Below are 17049 nucleotides of genomic sequence, written 5' to 3'. Positions count from 1 at the left end.
GCGAGAGAAGACAAGCTATATCCCTTAAGGGGCTGAGTGGGCTCAGTCACATGCACAGCCCGATCAGACGCGATACGCCTCTCACAACCACCCAAATTACGTGTAGCTGGGCGATCAAACCCTAGCGGCGCAGAAAACTGTGAAGGGGGCAAAGCATTACTACTAATGGCGGCCCCGTGACCTGTACGCTCTGGGGGAGGAGTTCGGTTGTAATTCGCAGACCTTGGCTCTACAGCATTCGGAAGACCCTTAGGCCCCGAGATCTCCTGAAACAGCTGGAAAACGTGTGGATTGCCCTGGTCCACTCACAGGTTGAACGGGCGTTTGGAAAAGGTTATGTAAATTAAACTGCGATTGATGTTCATTTCTGGAATGCCTAGAAGAGCTCTTCTTAGAGCTACGCCGAGAGCCCACCTCTGATCGATATTCAGCTAAAACTACCTCTTTACGTTGTTCAGCCCTCAACTGAGCGTCTTTGAGTGCGAACTCAGCAGCTCTCGCTTCGGCTCTCGCGGCGTTCTCAGCTGCTCTCGCTTCGGCCTCAGCTCTCGCGGCAGCCTCAGCTCGAATGGCCTCAGCAGCTCTCGCTTCGGCCTCAGCTCTCGCGGCAGCCTCAGCTCGAATGGCCTCAGCAGCTCTCGCGGCAGCCTCAGCTCGAATGGCCTCAGCTCTCGCTTCGGCCTCAGCTTGTATCTGGAGCTCCTCTCGTCTTAGCTGCAGGTTAATTTGTGCCACTATCCGAGACGAAGTCATAGACATCCTAGTGCTTACATTTGAGGCGCTATCCTCAGGATGTATGTCAGCATCCAACATATCTGAGAACTCACTTTCTTTTTGTTCAAAGTTATTTTTTAACGAGTTAAATTCGGGATCTACCCTATCACGAAGTTCTGCCAAGATTGCAGAGTTAAAGATTGTAGTCAAAAGAGCATGGAAATGCCGTAATTCCTCTTCTAAAGTAGATAAGTTAGATCGAAAAATTAACAGTTCCTGCTTATCACTCAAAGAACCTAGGGCTACAGAAAGTTCCCCAATTTCAGTCAAAATATCCCGTCTAAGATGCCGGGCCTCTCGAACTGACTTAGCCTCATCGTTAATGGGTCCCTCCCCAGAATGGCCTGCCCGACCGCAAAGAACATCATCAGGCTTAAACTCAGTCGAGTCTACGGCGGTCGAGTCCTTGTCGCCACCGAGTGTAGACATATTAAATGTTGGGGCTAAATTTAACAATTAAAAAAATTAAGTTACACAAACACACAAAATTATTAGGCTACAGTAGTTATAAAAAACTTAACTGCAAAGACAGTAAAAATACAAAAAAGAATTTAAATGCACGATACCGTAGCTGTACGAGTATGAAGTCCTAAAGTCCACAAAACTTGCTTGGATTCTTCCACTTGAATCTACAAGCACAGATGGATTGTCTTTTAATCTTCTTTCTTGCCAATGATTGTCAAAGTTATTTTTCTTCTGTACCAAACTGAGAAGAAATGTCTTTACTTTTCTTTGCTTCTGTAAGAGTGTAGACTACCAACCAACAAATCTTCTTTTATTATTTCTTGTACTTCTAATTAGTTCTTCTGCACTAGCTGACAACAAACACGTCGTTTATTTTTATGCCTTCAAGTGCTTCTTGGCCTACCAGCTAACAAAAATCGTCGTTTATTTTTCTTGCTTTAATTTCTTCTTGACCTACCAACTGACAAGAACTCGTCTTTTATTTTTTATGGTCACAGCGGTAAACCATAATCTCTTCGTGGGAAAATTTTAACATAAAGTTCCCGAATCCGTTCGTCTGTATATAATGACCGAAGAAACACACACTTATTGAACTTCTTTTCAAACAGTGTATTTCTGTAAAATTAGCCCGCGGCTATCGAAATGACTGGTGCAACGCCTTACACCTCAAAACTGTCACTACGATACAGATTACTTGGATAAAAGACGGAGAATTTGTCCAGCTAGCAAGCACCAAATAAACCAGTTAAATGTGCGACCGACTTCCAACAAACAACTTCGAGAATGAATCAGAAAAATTTGTGATAACTCAAAGGCACAATGTTTAAACCGGTTTCAACAGGTTTGACACGAGTCTTACGGACGATGGTGCAATTTTGGCTCATGTTTTAGGAATTTCCATGACGTAATATTCAGTAGACCCGAACGGTTTCTACATGACGTTTGACCAGGCGAACAACCGTCTGGAACAAGAACCTATCAGTGCAATTCATCACAATAAACTCAAAATCGCTTGATGTAGTATGAATATGAAAAATACTGTATTTATTGTAGGAAAAAATAATTTGTTTCAAAGTATTTTTTTGAATGTTCACAAAATCATCAAAATTAAAATTCGAACGAAGAAAATCGGACATAAAATGACTAAATGCCAGCAAAGTTCGCGTTTTTAGAGCTTTTTTGCAACATATGTCTTCAGAATACACAAACTAAGCATTTATTTCGAAAACAAATAGCCTAATTACAATATAAAATAACAGCATTTGACCATGTACATGCAAATTTTCTCAAATGTGCGATATATTTAGCGGCTGAGTTATAACCCATTAATCAGGGCGTGGCCAAATGGTCCCGTCTCGTGCTTTTCGTGTGTCTTTGACACGAATACCAGAAAGGGTTAAGCAGCTTCACTCACTGAAACCATGATATAATTTTCTGGCAAGCTGCCAAGCTGATACAATCTACAGGCTTTACTAGGAATAGCACCTAAATGACCGGGCGCCACAGTGCTCCGCACCTAAATATCCAGACGCCACAGTGTGCGCGCCTATTAGACCAGCGCCTAACTGTCAGCGCCTAAAAGACTTGCTCCCTGGTTGGTCTTGTTGAAAAGCTGAATGACGAAGTTGAATCAGTGAATGCCTTTTGCTATCTAAGAGATAGATTGAATGCCAGTGGTGGTTGTGAAGCGGCAGTGACTGCAAGAGTAAGGTTTGGTTGGGTGAAACTCAGAGAGTGTCGAGAGTTGTTATGTGGTAAGAAGATTTCCGTTGAGAATGAGAGGAAGAATTTATACTAGTTGTATGAGATCTGCAATGCTGTACGGAAGTGAGACATGGTGCTTACGGGAAAACAAGTCGGCGATTTTAAGAAGAACTGAGAGAGCGATGGTGAGAGCAATGTGTGGTGTGCTGATGGACAAAATACCGAAGAACTTATAAACTTGCTTGGGTTGAATGAAGATTGTCGATAAGTTAGCGAAAGCGAATGGAGTGAGGTGGTATGGGCATGTTTTGAAAAGGGATGAAGATGATGTTTTGAGAAGAGTGCTGGAGTTGCAAGTGGAGGGTTGTAGAAAACAGGGAAGACCCAAGAAAACGTGGAAAAAGCAAGTTGAGGAGGAAAGCAGCAAGGTGGCCTTGACAAGAGAAGACGCGTTAAACAGATCAATGTGTGGGAATAGTGTGAAGGCGATTGCGGCACGAGGTGAATCCGGCCACCCTCAGTAACGGGGACATCACCGGATTAAAACTGGACTACTACTGCTACAAAACCGCAAGGAATGAAATATTCTGAAAGATCTCCTAACTATAGCATAAGTTTTTGGCGGTTAGCATAAAATTTGGGATAAAATCATAAAAAATAGACATAAATTTTCACTCCATTTTGTCATAAATTCATAATAAAATGTAACTTTTTAAAGTGGCAATCCTTCTTATGATAGCACAATTTCAGATGGTGTGGTCTGCGGTGTCATTCTCCTTGCCGCACTCACATAGTTGTACCATTTGTGTAAAGCCCATTATTGACGTCAGTGTGCAGGCGGTTGAGTCGCACCCAAGCCGTTGTAGGCAAAAGCATTCCGGTTGGGTGGGGTCGGAGCAGTGGCGCACCCAGAAAAAAAGTTAGAGGAGGGACTAATTCAGAAATGTCGGCCGAGTGATTTGCGACAATGGTGACAGTGACAATAGGCCAATACTGATCTCTTTGATTAATATTGGCCTAATATTGGCACTCAAGGCCCACAACCCACCGGTAGCCGATACATCAGGATTCGTTCTCTCAATCAGATAAGAAGTTGGCCTAGTGAAACCCATGCTATTAGCATCCTCATCCATACGAACGTCCACTCTCGCAATCTTCTATAGATCTCTACAGAAACAGTAAATTTGATGTGGACGTTTTTCCTACTTACAAAATATTCAAAGTAGTTCGTATTTTCAACTTAAAGTCCCAGACGCCTTTGTCTCTCTGCTCAAATGTCGTATACAGTTTTACATGTCCGTGTTCATGGAGTGTTCTGTTTGCACAGATCGAAAATTCTCTGCTGACTCATTTAAAATTTTACGCAAAGGCAAATCTCAATTTGATACCAAAATTCAGGAAGCACTGTTTATCAAACGCTACAACACAAATTTAAAGAAACAATTATTTGCTGGAGGCACGTCCATTCTCCTCAACATTTACTTGATGTATCACGTTCCCTGTGGTGCAAAATTTTTGTAGCTATTTATGTAATTGCCTTTTCCTAATGTAATTTTACCTTCAAGAAGTTGAAATTTATTGCATTTTTATAAATATTTTCAGATTTTTGATGGGGGCTTAAGTTAAGCCGAAAACGTTCAACTGTTACAACTATTTGTAAATATGTAAAATGTATTGTTATAATGCTCAGCCTTGTTGTATTGTAGTGTCTTTTTATGTCTTTTTATGTCATAAACTATCGTTTATGGTTTATGTAGGCGCCACTTTTACCGAAAATGAGTTTAGGCTAGAGCAGGGTTTTTCAACTTTTGGGTCGCGAGCCGTTTATCGGAGGTTTGCGAGGCGCTTGAAATTCCAGTGTATTGTTTTCAATTCTTTTTTGCCAGAAAAGATTAAAAATTGTGTTTTTTCGCAATCAGGGGCCCCGAGAGGGGGGAGAGTCGGGCTACTTTCCCCCTTAGCATAACATTGTAAAGGAAAAACGAGTAGTTTTTCGTTTTGTCGCTTTTGAGGGGGGCCCATTTTTACCACTTAAATAAAAAACTATCAACTTAAAAATAAACAAATTTTTGAATGAAATGCGTATGGTTACAAGTATTTTTCGATCATTGTAGATGCTACTTTAGATGTATGTTTCTCACCCTGGTTTCTCATCAAGAACAAACCATTCTCGTATTGAGTCTGGCTATGTTAAACTGCTTCAATACGTGAAATATGTTGCTGTTAAGCCTGCTGATCTCAGTAGGCCTATCACTAACGTTTTATGTTGTTCTAACTTGAAAACTAATGCTGTTTTAGCTAAGCGTGTAGCCTATTATGTTTGCTTGAACAACTGTACCTTGACATGAAACACTGCGTTGGCCAGATATAAGTAATAATGGATCCAACACATCTGGAAAAGTGTCCAAGCAAGATTGAAGGAAGAAAACCGGAACGCATCACCCCATGATATATAGCCTACTCAAGGAAATCATTGACTGCAACTTTCAAAACACTTTTCCAAATATTTTTGTTGCTTTGAAAATTTGTTACGTAAGCCAGTAGCCTACCTCCAACGGTTGCGAGTTGAAAACGTGGTTTTAGCATGTTGAAATTTGTAAGAATTGTTTACGCTCCACGACAACTCAAAACGGAGTGAGCAGTTTATGCATGTTGTGCATCAAATTAGACCCTACAAAATCTTTATTGTTTGATGCTGTGATCCGTAACTATGCATTGCAAAAAGTTCGGAATGGATTGAATGCGTTGTTGAGCTATTTTCATTGCCCGCATTGTGTGTATTCTTCCTCTATCTACTGTAGGCTAGGTTATACTAAAATAACTACCTATAACAATTTCGATTCACAACATGACTGGAACCAAAGCAATTGTCCAGTAGAAAGTGACGCAGACTTGTCAAAGGAGGAGACGTTATCACCGACCCAAAAGCGGCTCTTCCAGGATTCCACACAACAAACAGACAAGAATTCATCAGCAAACACGCCCACACTGCCCAAACACCAGATAGTTTGCACAAACTACTGCATTCTTTGGATATGGTGCATTTTTCTTGGAAGTGTCTTTATTTGGGGCCAGATAATCGTTTTGGTACGGGACCTAAATTCTCCTCCTAACGGCTGTGGCCAAATGCACCATGTATGAGATGTGCAATTGTGCATGTGCTCATCATACAACTTCACTGCAATTCTTTCAAGAGAAAATATTGCGCAACAATGGCAATTTTTCTGCAAGTGTAGTCTGTGATTTTTGTCGATTTTTATATTGAAAGAAGTTTTTATTATATAGATATATACGTTGTTTAAAATCGAAACTTTAAAAGAATTCAATTTCACGATGAGGAAAGTAGCCAAGTTCAGCTTAAGACACATGATGCAACGCATGATACAAATTCGTTACTTGTATTTTTAGTGAAAAATGTTTTTTGAGGCCCACTTTTAGTATTGTTTCCCGACCAGTCATGATTTCTCTCGGAGGCCCTGTTCGCAATCGCCCATTCCTTTATTTGAGGATATTATATTGTTTAAGCTTTCAGACGTTGCAAAGGCTTTAACTATAGGAAAGCATTCGATATATTCACCAAGTTTTTGTAGGCCTGCGTTGTTTTGTGCAGACTAAAGTTAACCAGTAACAACGTTGTGGTAAAAAAGCAAAATTATGTAGAATCCTATGCAAAATATAGATTTCTCAGTATCGTTTTCAATGGCATTAAAAAAATTAGTGTTGGCTATTTTGTTTGAAAGTTCTTTCAGTAACAGGTGCACGCATCGACAAACTTAATATTTAAAAATATGCAGCACCAGCCTGCCAGCCATCTCACTGAAATTGATTTAAATAAATCAAGAAAAGATTGCAATAAATTCAACCGGTGAAAGTGCGAAAACGTAGATTATTCTCATTATTTTTTCTCCTATTATCTAGACAAGCTTGATAGAAAATGGAAATAACAATCGGAGGAAATGTTTAATAAAAGCCGTAATAACATCGCAAAAAAACGTTTCAGAAGTTTACATTGGAACAGCAAAACTAAACATAACTTTATGTCGGTATAAATCAAATTTGTTCAAATTTTGCATTAAATATGCTTTTGTTGAATAGGCTACTTATTGGGGGCGAGAGACAACATTGATTGCTCTGAGGAGGTCGCGATGAGAAAAATGTTGAAAACTCCTGGTTTAGAGTGTCATTAGGTAGAGTGTCATTATGTATTACCATAGGTAGGCTACCTACTATCCTTTTCTTTCTTTCCAAAATTTTTTCCATCTGCTTCAAATTTGACAACAAAACTGGTGTTTGTTTCCAAAACCAATTGTAGAACCCTATGTTCTAACGTAGCAAGCGATTTCACCTATTGAGATCTCTCGCCAAACCCAAATAGCTAAGATAAGACGGTGCGGCTTTCTTAGGTAGTTGGGTCGCTAATCTTCTCGTCTGCAGGTGCCAAACGAAATGCTCTCAAATAATTTCTATTAATTTCCAACGTTTCCACTCAAAAAGACAGTACGCTTCCAATAGACAAATTCGAAACAAACTACGTATCAAATTGAGATTGGTAATTAAAGACAAAGTAAGAGAGAGAGATTTCGAATAGTTGTTGCAAATCTGAAAGATCGGAATGGCCCGTTTCGGCGAGTCCGATTCGGCGAGTCCGATTCGACTAGTCCGATTCGGCGAGTTCCCTATTCGGCGAGAGCCTTTTTCGGCGAGTGCCCTATTCGGCGAGTTTTTGAAATTTTTAAAAGGAAATTATCGGGTACCGTAGCCTAATTACAATTGCTGTTTTTACATCGTTTTAACGTCGCTAAACGTTGAAATCGTGCTGAATGGAATAAAAAGAAAATGTTTGAACTATTAAATTAAAATTCGTCATGTCAGTTCAGTTGTTTTTATTTTTGACCATCATATCAAAAACAATACACGTCAACATAGCAAAGGTGTAGAAAAAGGTAGAAGCGACAAAACGCGAACGTTAAAACGTGCTTGTGACCGAAGTAAGTTACTGAGTTGAAAGAAATTTGGCACGGTTGCATCAGTGCACCACCTTCAGAAAAATTTAAGATATGAAGGAAAAATAAAACGAAGAAAATGTTACAAAAAAAATAATGTTTATGTCTATGAGTTAGTACTTTTGAATAGTTAAAATCATAGGCGCCTAACTATTTTTTTGGCCGTGGGGGCGAAAGCGTGTTTCATCAGCAGCAAGGTAATTTCGGCGAAATGTCACGCAGATGGATGACGTAATTATGTCGTCACACTAGGATTGCTTTTATTGCCACACTCGGAGTTATCGCTACGTTCGACCTACCGTTAATTATTATAAACAAAGCTCGACCAAACACATGCTATGCGTCTGCGTTGGCTAGCGGTTGATGGACTGCGACTCTTTAAGCTAAGCACAACATAAAGTTTAGCAACGAACTAGATTTATTAGCATGAAACAAGAGACGAAAAGGTTTACTAAAAGGTATACTGTAAATGGAATGAAAATACTAACTTGATCATATGCTTGAAAATATACCTGTTGAAAGCAAAATCATTCATGTTTACATCAATTCAACAGCACGTCACCTTTAATAAATTTAAAAGTTGCTGACATCCGTAAACAGCCCTTGAAAAATAGTTACAGAGAGACGTTTGATTAAGTTTTCGACTTGACATTGCTCCCTTTTCACTACAATATCGCAACTTATCGCTGACCAGCTTTCAAGTTTCAATTCGCTGTAATACGCCCGTTTTCGTGTTGCAGATGAAACAAAAGATGCGCATATTCCCCCGCCTTTCATCGGGTTTCTATGGCAACGGTCGTGTGTGCGAAATGCGGTTTGTACCAGCCCTTGTTACGTTGGTTAGCGGTAACCTCGGGCCGAGACTTCAAGTTCATTTTCACAGCAACCGATTCACTTCGGCGACAATTCTCTGCAGAGGTTTCGACTTTCGAAAGCGACAGCGAGGCTGTTTGCAAGCGCATTAAGTTAAACTCACGCTGCGTCAACGTAGCAAATTATGTTGTTTTAGGGTGCATTCAACATCTGATGACATTGAATCGACGCAAAATGGTAGATTTTTGCTATGTCACAGGCAGCAAAATCAGTCATTTTTACATTGATTCAACGTCTGCAGACGTTAAATCAACGTAAAAATGACAGCTTTTTTGTCTGGGGTGGGATTGTAGCATCGCTACTCGTTCTAGTGATTATTTACTGCGAAGCTGTTGCGGTTTGCATTTAAAAATGTTTTTCTGCTGCCGATCGCTAGTTCATCTATTGTTTTATGTATCAATGCCGCATAAAAAGTTGCTCCCACGCGGAAATACGCGTGGGGGCCTGGCCCAGGGCCTCCGAGAGAAATCAGCACTGGTCGGGAAACAACACGAAAATTGGGCCCCATAATATTTGTTAGCAAATATTGCATTGCATGTTTGTGTTAAGCTGAAATTAGCATACTTTCCTCAGCATGAAAAGAACTTCGTTCAATGTAAAAATCATCAATATATAATCACTGGGTTACATTTGCAGCAAAAATGCCATTGAGGCAAACTATTTTGTCTAGAAAGCTTTGTAAACACACAATAGGCCGACAGGCAACGAAAATAGTTCAACCAAGCATTTAATTCAGGAGTGTCCAAACTTTTCCCACGCGATGCAGATTTGATAATAAGTGTTCGCGGGCCAACAGCCACAATGATTTTTCTGAAAACTGCATGTTGAATTTACATGATTTTTGTGTGTCTGCAGGCCAAAAATAACACATCGTACAACAACAGGTACGGGCCATACAAAACGTCTCGTGGATCGGAGTTGGCCCGCGCGCCGGACTTTGGACATCCCTGATTTAATTCAAACTTACTTTGGACATCCCTGATTTAATTCAACCTTTTCTGGACTTTTTGCAATGCAAAGTTACGGATCATAGCATCAAATGATAAAATTTTGCGACGTCTGAATTGATGCACAACATGTATAGTTAGGCTTTTCAATCGGTTTTGAGTCATAGGCCAACTGGAACGCAAACAATTCTTTACAAATTTCAGTAATTGCTAAAACCACGTTCTCAAAGCACAGCCGTTGGAGGTAGCTACCGGAATACAAAACAAAATCATAACAAAACTATTTGTAAAAATCTTTCGAAAGTTGCAATCAATGATTCCTTGTGTAGAGATTATGGGGTGGTTCGTTCTAGTTTTCAGCTGAAGTTTGCTGTGTGACTTTCTGTCAAAAGTACCAACTCATCCAAAATGTCTTGAAAAATGTCATTGTTGTAGCCTACAAATGGTTTAAATTTGTCCCACATCCCCGCACCTGCACAACAGACATACGATGAAATTGTCATGGAACTTCAAACTCATCGTCGATATGTTTAAGTTTGTTCATACATTTGTCAATTCCAACAACTATCGAATCCTTTGCAATGTACGATAGAATACATTTCCTTCGAATGATTCAGCTAGTTAAGTGGAGTTATAAAAGCGTTCTGTCCTCAGGAAAACAAAGTCATTTTTTTTTAAATTTACAATTGTCACTGCAACTTTAGCTTGCGAGTAGTAGCCTACTCTTCTCAGTTTAGGAGTTTAGGGAGTTCTCAGTTTAATCTTGTTTAGGACCGTAATCCACATAATACAAAGCAGTCACAAATTTAAAACTGCTAGTTGGAGGCTACTTTAGCATTGACCCAGCTTCCGATCAAGCTCTTGTTGGTTCCAACTTGATGCATTTAAGAAACGTCTTTAGAGCTTCAATTGCAGAAGGGTGATGTAAAGCATTGGGTTTGACTGCACCACGCCTTGATTACCCTCTCGAAGTCAATTTTCTTTGCAAGATGATAGGACAGCTTTCTTTAGATTTTTTAAAATTTTTCCTCTGACTGGGCTATAACTTTAAAGAAATAAAGAAAAAAACTCACTACCTTCCAAAATCACATCATGAGAAGCATGACCAACAAAAGGCTACTTGACCACACGAAAACAGAAGATCTTTTAACTATGACAAAATTACATCCAATTGCAGCAATAAGTTAATAAAATCAAAAGTTTTAAAACTGTTTGGCCACACTAAAAGATCACAATTCGGAATCAGCAAAGTTTGCACAGAAGGCAAAGTAGAAGGAAAAAGAAAACGGGGCAGACAACCAAAACGATGGCAAGACAACATCCAATCCTGGACCGGACTCAACTTGGCGACACTGGGCGAGCTGGCTTAAAATCGCCACTCTTGGAAGCAAATAACTCATGTTGATGCGCAATCTGCTGCAGGCGGAGATAATGACTGATGATGATCCATAAACAAAAAATATACAGGATTTACTTTCTTTAATCGTGCTTGGAATGATACCTTTAACTTTCCCAGATAACTTATGTTGGATAGCCTACAACATCCTATGCCTGGCCAACGCAGATTTTGAAGTTAAGGTTCAGTTGTCAAGCAAAAATAGTTCCCGCTTAGCTAAAACAGCGCCAATTTTCAAGTTGAAACTATCAATACAATCGAAACCGTTCAGTGATACAGAAATCATTTTAGCTTCAGATTTTACGTTTTGAAGCTGTTCAACATCGCCTACCTTAACACGAAAATGATTTGTTTTTGATGAGAAGCATCGAGAGTGACATTTACAATGAATGAGAAATACTTGGAACTACGCACTTCATTTAAGAATTTGTTGATTATTTAGTTGGTACATTTTTACTTTAGTACTAAAAATGGGCCCCCCTCAAAAGTGCAAAAACAAAAAACTACTCGTTTTTCCTTTACAATGTTTTGCTAGGGGGGAAACTGGCCCGACTTCCCCCCCCTCTCGGAGCCACTGGCCTGGCCCCCACGGCTTAGACGCCTATGGTTAAAATAATTAGTTTGGATCAACAAATGTGTGACCCACACTCCTACAGCTTAGATTGAAAGGAAATTATCGGGTAGGCTACCGTAGCCTAGTTATCCCGACCAGCAAAAATTTGTTTCAAGAACCCAGTTAGCCTAACAGTTCATTTTTACATTGTAGTAACAAAATGAAAAGGCTAACCAAATGTGTGGCCTATCGTTTTAACGTCGCTAAACGTTGAAATCGTGTAGAAAAGGGTGCTTTTGTTGACTAGGATACGTTGAAACTGAGAAACATTCATTTTTTCAGTTATCGTTTATCGTTATCGCCAAAGGCAATATTTGATTATCGCCGATAAATTTTATTTCGGATCAACACATAAGTGGAAAGACCATGAAAAGTAATATTTTTTTTAGCCACCTAGTTAATGAAACTAAAATTGAAACCAGTTCTTCTTCAGTGCCTGAAGTGTGTGTGCACAGGTTGTTGTCATGGGAGGGGCACGCCCCCCCCCATGCAGTGGAGGGGAGGGGGCACGCCCCCCCATGCAGCGACGGCTCTGACAACACAATAATTTTTAGAGCTGCAAATTACAATGCAATGAAATGCATGCAACAATTCAAAGTAACACAACATCACTGAAACAAGTCATTGTGGAATATGATATTGCTTGAAGCAGTTGACATGCAGACCGACATCACATTTTTGGCATCTTGTAGTAGTTTTTGCATGACAATAGGCGCATCGAGTTGCGTGGTAAAATTATGCTAAATACAGTATAACCTTTCTCATTTAGCCTACCTATGTGACAACGACATAGCCTACCTCAATCAAATATTTTTATTCCCACTAATACTGTAATACAGTGCCTATATAGTAATTCTTATCTCAACAACTCAGCGTTCTGCCTTGGTAGGCACTTTTACATCACCCACTCGTCGAAGACTGCCTGCTTTTCAATGTGAAATTGCTTTGTGTTTTAGTCACAATTTCGACTTGTTCTCCTCTGCCCTAACCATTAGGCAACGGTGGTTGGGGTGAAGCATTCAGTTAAATTTCTTTGTATCAAAATTTTTCGATCAGAATATCACGTTGGTCACAGCGGTAAACCATAATCTCTTCGTGGGAAAATTTTAACATAAAGTTCCCGAATCCGTTCGTCTGTATATAATGACCGAAGAAACACACACTTGAACTTTTTTTCAAACAGTGTATTTCTGTAAAATTAGCCCGCGGCTATCGAAATGACTGGTGCAACGCCTTACACCTCAAAACTGTCACTACGATACAGATTACTTGGATAAAAGACGGAGAATTTGTCCAGCTAGCAAGCACCAAATAAACCAGTTAAATGTGCGACCGACTTCCAACAAACAACTTCGAGAATGAATCAGAAAAATTTGTGATAACTCAAAGGCGACGCAACATTTCATGTTTAAACCGGTTTCAACAGGATTGACGCGAGTCTTACGGACGATGGTGCAATTTTGGCTCATGTTTTAGGAATTTCCATGACGTAATATTCAGTAGACCCGAACGGTTTCTACATGACGTTTGACCAGGCGAACAACCGTCTGGAACACACGTGTCGAGTCACATGACTGAAATCAGCTAAATCGCGAATGAACATGTCACGCATGATTGCGTACCTTTTCGACGAGTGGGTAATGTTAAAGTGCCTACCTTCTGCCATTGCTTTAATGATAATGTTCACAAAGACAACAAAAAAAATTATCTGAAATTATCAGTAAATTACGATAATTATGTTATTGTTCTAAAACAAACACGACTAATTTGACAAGCTTGATGAATTTCACAGTATGCACATTTTTACTACCAATAGCACTTAAGATTACTGATAAATTTTCAAGCATTTGGTTTTTTGGAAGTATTTCAGTTATTGCTGACTTTGCTGTAAACAGCCCTTTAAGCAGAAAGCAAAATACAAAGTTTGGAATTTTTTATGGCATTTGATTTAATTATTTTGCCTACTGCACGTAAGCGGCAGTGTAACTCATAATTGATAAAAGCATCCAACTGGTATCTGAAGGTATAATTATAAGCACGGCGGTTACCTCAGTGGTTTGATTTTGGATCAAGAGGTTGAAGATTCGATACCCACTGCCGCTGTTGCGATTTTATTCATGCATAACTTACAAAAAGTTTTGTCCTTTTACAGTATATTATGTTCGACTTTTCGTCATATTGATGAAAACAGTTCGTGCTGCAAGGGATGAGGCAGCGCTAATCAAGAAAAAAAAAATTATCGTTATCGGACATTATCGGCGATAATTTTATCGTTATCGCTTAACTTTTTTTTGATTTATTGTTTATCGTTATCGCTTTAGGCATTTTTCGTTTATCGATTATCGTTATCGCTTGACTGAAAAATGAGTTATCGCGCCCAACACTGAACATGACGTTGTCAAGACGAATATTTACGCAATATCTACGTAACGTTAAAATCAGAGAGAAAGCATTATAGCCGTCCCGAACCGACGATGTGTTTGTAACACCAATTACGCGCCATCATTAGCCTTTTTTTTTTTCTGTTATGTTCATATTATTTTGCAGTAAACAATTTCAATTTTTCATGTATGCATTTTTGTTTCTTTTTGTAGCTTGGTTTGCAAAATTAGGCCCTTCTCTAGTAAACAGCCTTAGGCCTACAGTACCCTTAATTCGGCCCTGAATGTAAATGTAATATTTTGATCTTGAAGTGAACTCTTTTACCCACAATATTTTTGTGCCAACACTGTTCAATACAAAATATTCATGAAATTATATTGGTAACGCCTATAGAACATCACACGCCCAGGGCGAAAGAGAAAGTGAATTGAGTCCTGTCTTTGTCATGAGTTACCATGGGGGTGGGGGGAGACAGGTTATACCTGGGACTGGTATATAAGTCCCCCCACTCCCTTGGTAACTCATTTAGCCTATTCTTGCCAGCTGCATAGCCGAGTGGTGAGAACCCTGGAACGGCAATCGAAAGGGCGCCGGTTCGACACCGCTCAAGAGCATGCGGCTGTGTCTTTGGCAGGACATTTTAAGGCATGCTTGAAGGTGGACACGAAGATTGGCTTCCCGTCCACTTAATCTAAATCTTCAACCACCAGGTGTAAGCCTGGATACGACAAACATAAAAAACAAGCCTATTCTTAATTTTCTACTTTTTTGGGAGGCCATCGAAATCGGATATTTCCCTACATTTTTTGTTTGACTATCGATTTATCTCCTACTTTTTTCAATATCGACTTGCAACCCTGGGCCTAATAAGATTTTGCTACGAAGGTTAGAAAAATAACTTTTTAGTCCATTTATAAATTTTTATGATACGGTAATAGTTCTTTGAACCAGCCTTTTTATCAATAAATACTAGCCTACAAGTTGAGGGCTGCACGCGTGTGGACCACCTAGGGATATCTAAAGAAGGGGATGCGAAGGCTCACAGTCACAGCGATTGCACAACTCTTATGACACAGCCAAGGCGGTATAGTTTGTAGCGCGTAAACCATGCAGTTCTTTTCACAATTGCAGAAAGTTTTGTTGTGCAGCTGGGTACAGTCAGCTATAGAAGACAGTTAGTAAATGCCCCCCTGCCCTCAATTTTTCTGTGGATGGGGGGGGGCAATGGTGCCCTTTAAAAGTATGTAAGCTACTGCACATTTTGCAATACGATACAGTATAACAATTTCAGCTATTAGCCCAATTATAATGTTTCATTTGTGCCTCAAAATAATATTCACGACACAAAATTCTGTATCACAGTAGCCTAGGTAATTGGCCTACATCATCTTAACATAGCATGATGCCATTGTTCTTTGTATACCGAACACTTGTATCATTACTTGATGATGAGCATTATTGCTATATCTTATCTAAAATGAGCATTATTGCTTTAAAAAGATTGGCCTTTCAGCAACAAAAGTGCCCTTTTTTCATAATCCTCCCCTCTGTCAAAAACCGTTCCGGCGCCCCTGCTCTCTATTCAGCGGCATCTATTGGATGGAATAATTTTCCGCAACAATTGGAAACTCCACTCTGTCAAGCTCGATGACGGGCCTGCGTCAGTGGTTCAAAGCCTCTACAAGTATGAGAAACTGCCAGGATTAAGCTCTTAAAGAAGCTTTCTCAGTCCGAGGATAAAGATTCAATCAATCAACCTAGCATGACAGCAATGCATGCCGTCCACCAAATAGCCTCATTCAACTCAAATGTGGCCTATTGTCAGTCACGAGAACAGACTTGGAAAATGGGGTTTTAATTTTACAAATGTAGCTGTTCTATCCTAATTGTCAGAGAAATATACGAAGCAATGCGACAAGGGACAATGGAAATAACTGGCGGCAAACGATGGGGCCACATTCTTCGTTGAACTGAGGAATGTGGCCAGATTTGAGACCAGCCCTTCCTATCAACTTAAATCAAACCTGTTGCAAACATCTTATTAGGGTGTCCCACTTTTGGGCGACTTTTCAGGAAAATTAGGTCCGGGTCAAATTCTGACTGGATTTTCGTCACTGATTTCAAAAATGACGTTATTTTTCATTATGACGTCATCTTGATGTGCCAGCTAGCGGATTATTGCTATTTTGGCTTTATCACGAATATGGTAAGAGCTAGAGACATGGAACTTGCGCCAAAATGACCGGAAGGGACAATTTCCTATTTGTTGTCAATAAGCTTACAATATGAAACGCTAACTGCAACAGAAAAAGAGGTACTTTGAAAAAAACATGTTTTTTGCTCATTTTTGGACAAAAAAATGAGAAACACGGCAATTTTGCTTGGGTTTTGCTCAGTGATGCTTTTATTTCGATTGTTAAGCTGCGCCACCTTGTTTAACAATTAAGTACAGTGGTAGTAGCTAGTGTAGTAGTGGTACACACTCTTGAATGTCTCTTCCATACAAATGAGATTTATTTTGCATACGTAAAAAGCCTTTTGGAAGGCAAAGTGAAAGGCCCTAATACATACGAAGATGGTAGTTTGATGAACAGATTTAAGAAAATACCAAAACCTAAGCCCCAACAACATTTGAAAATCGACAAGATTGTAAAGTTTCCATCACAGCTATAGCCGCAAATCATTTAAAAGCCAAGATCTTATGGTTTTCTGAGCACAAGAAAGAAGCTAAAGATTCATCTTTTCCGAGCGACCATATGTGTCTTCTTGCTCTGGCAGCTCATTTATTGATGGATGTAAATGTTCCAGGAAATTTGAAACCCCTACTTTTTTATCGTCATGAAAGCGTGTCCCATGCGCGTTGGATAACAACAGCGAGTGGTTACTTAAGAA

Source organism: Aplidium turbinatum, chromosome 9 (assembly GCF_918807975.1).
Source record: "Aplidium turbinatum chromosome 9, kaAplTurb1.1, whole genome shotgun sequence".
NCBI classification, from domain to species: domain Eukaryota; kingdom Metazoa; phylum Chordata; class Ascidiacea; order Aplousobranchia; family Polyclinidae; genus Aplidium; species Aplidium turbinatum.
This window is presented reverse-complemented; position numbering follows the sequence as displayed.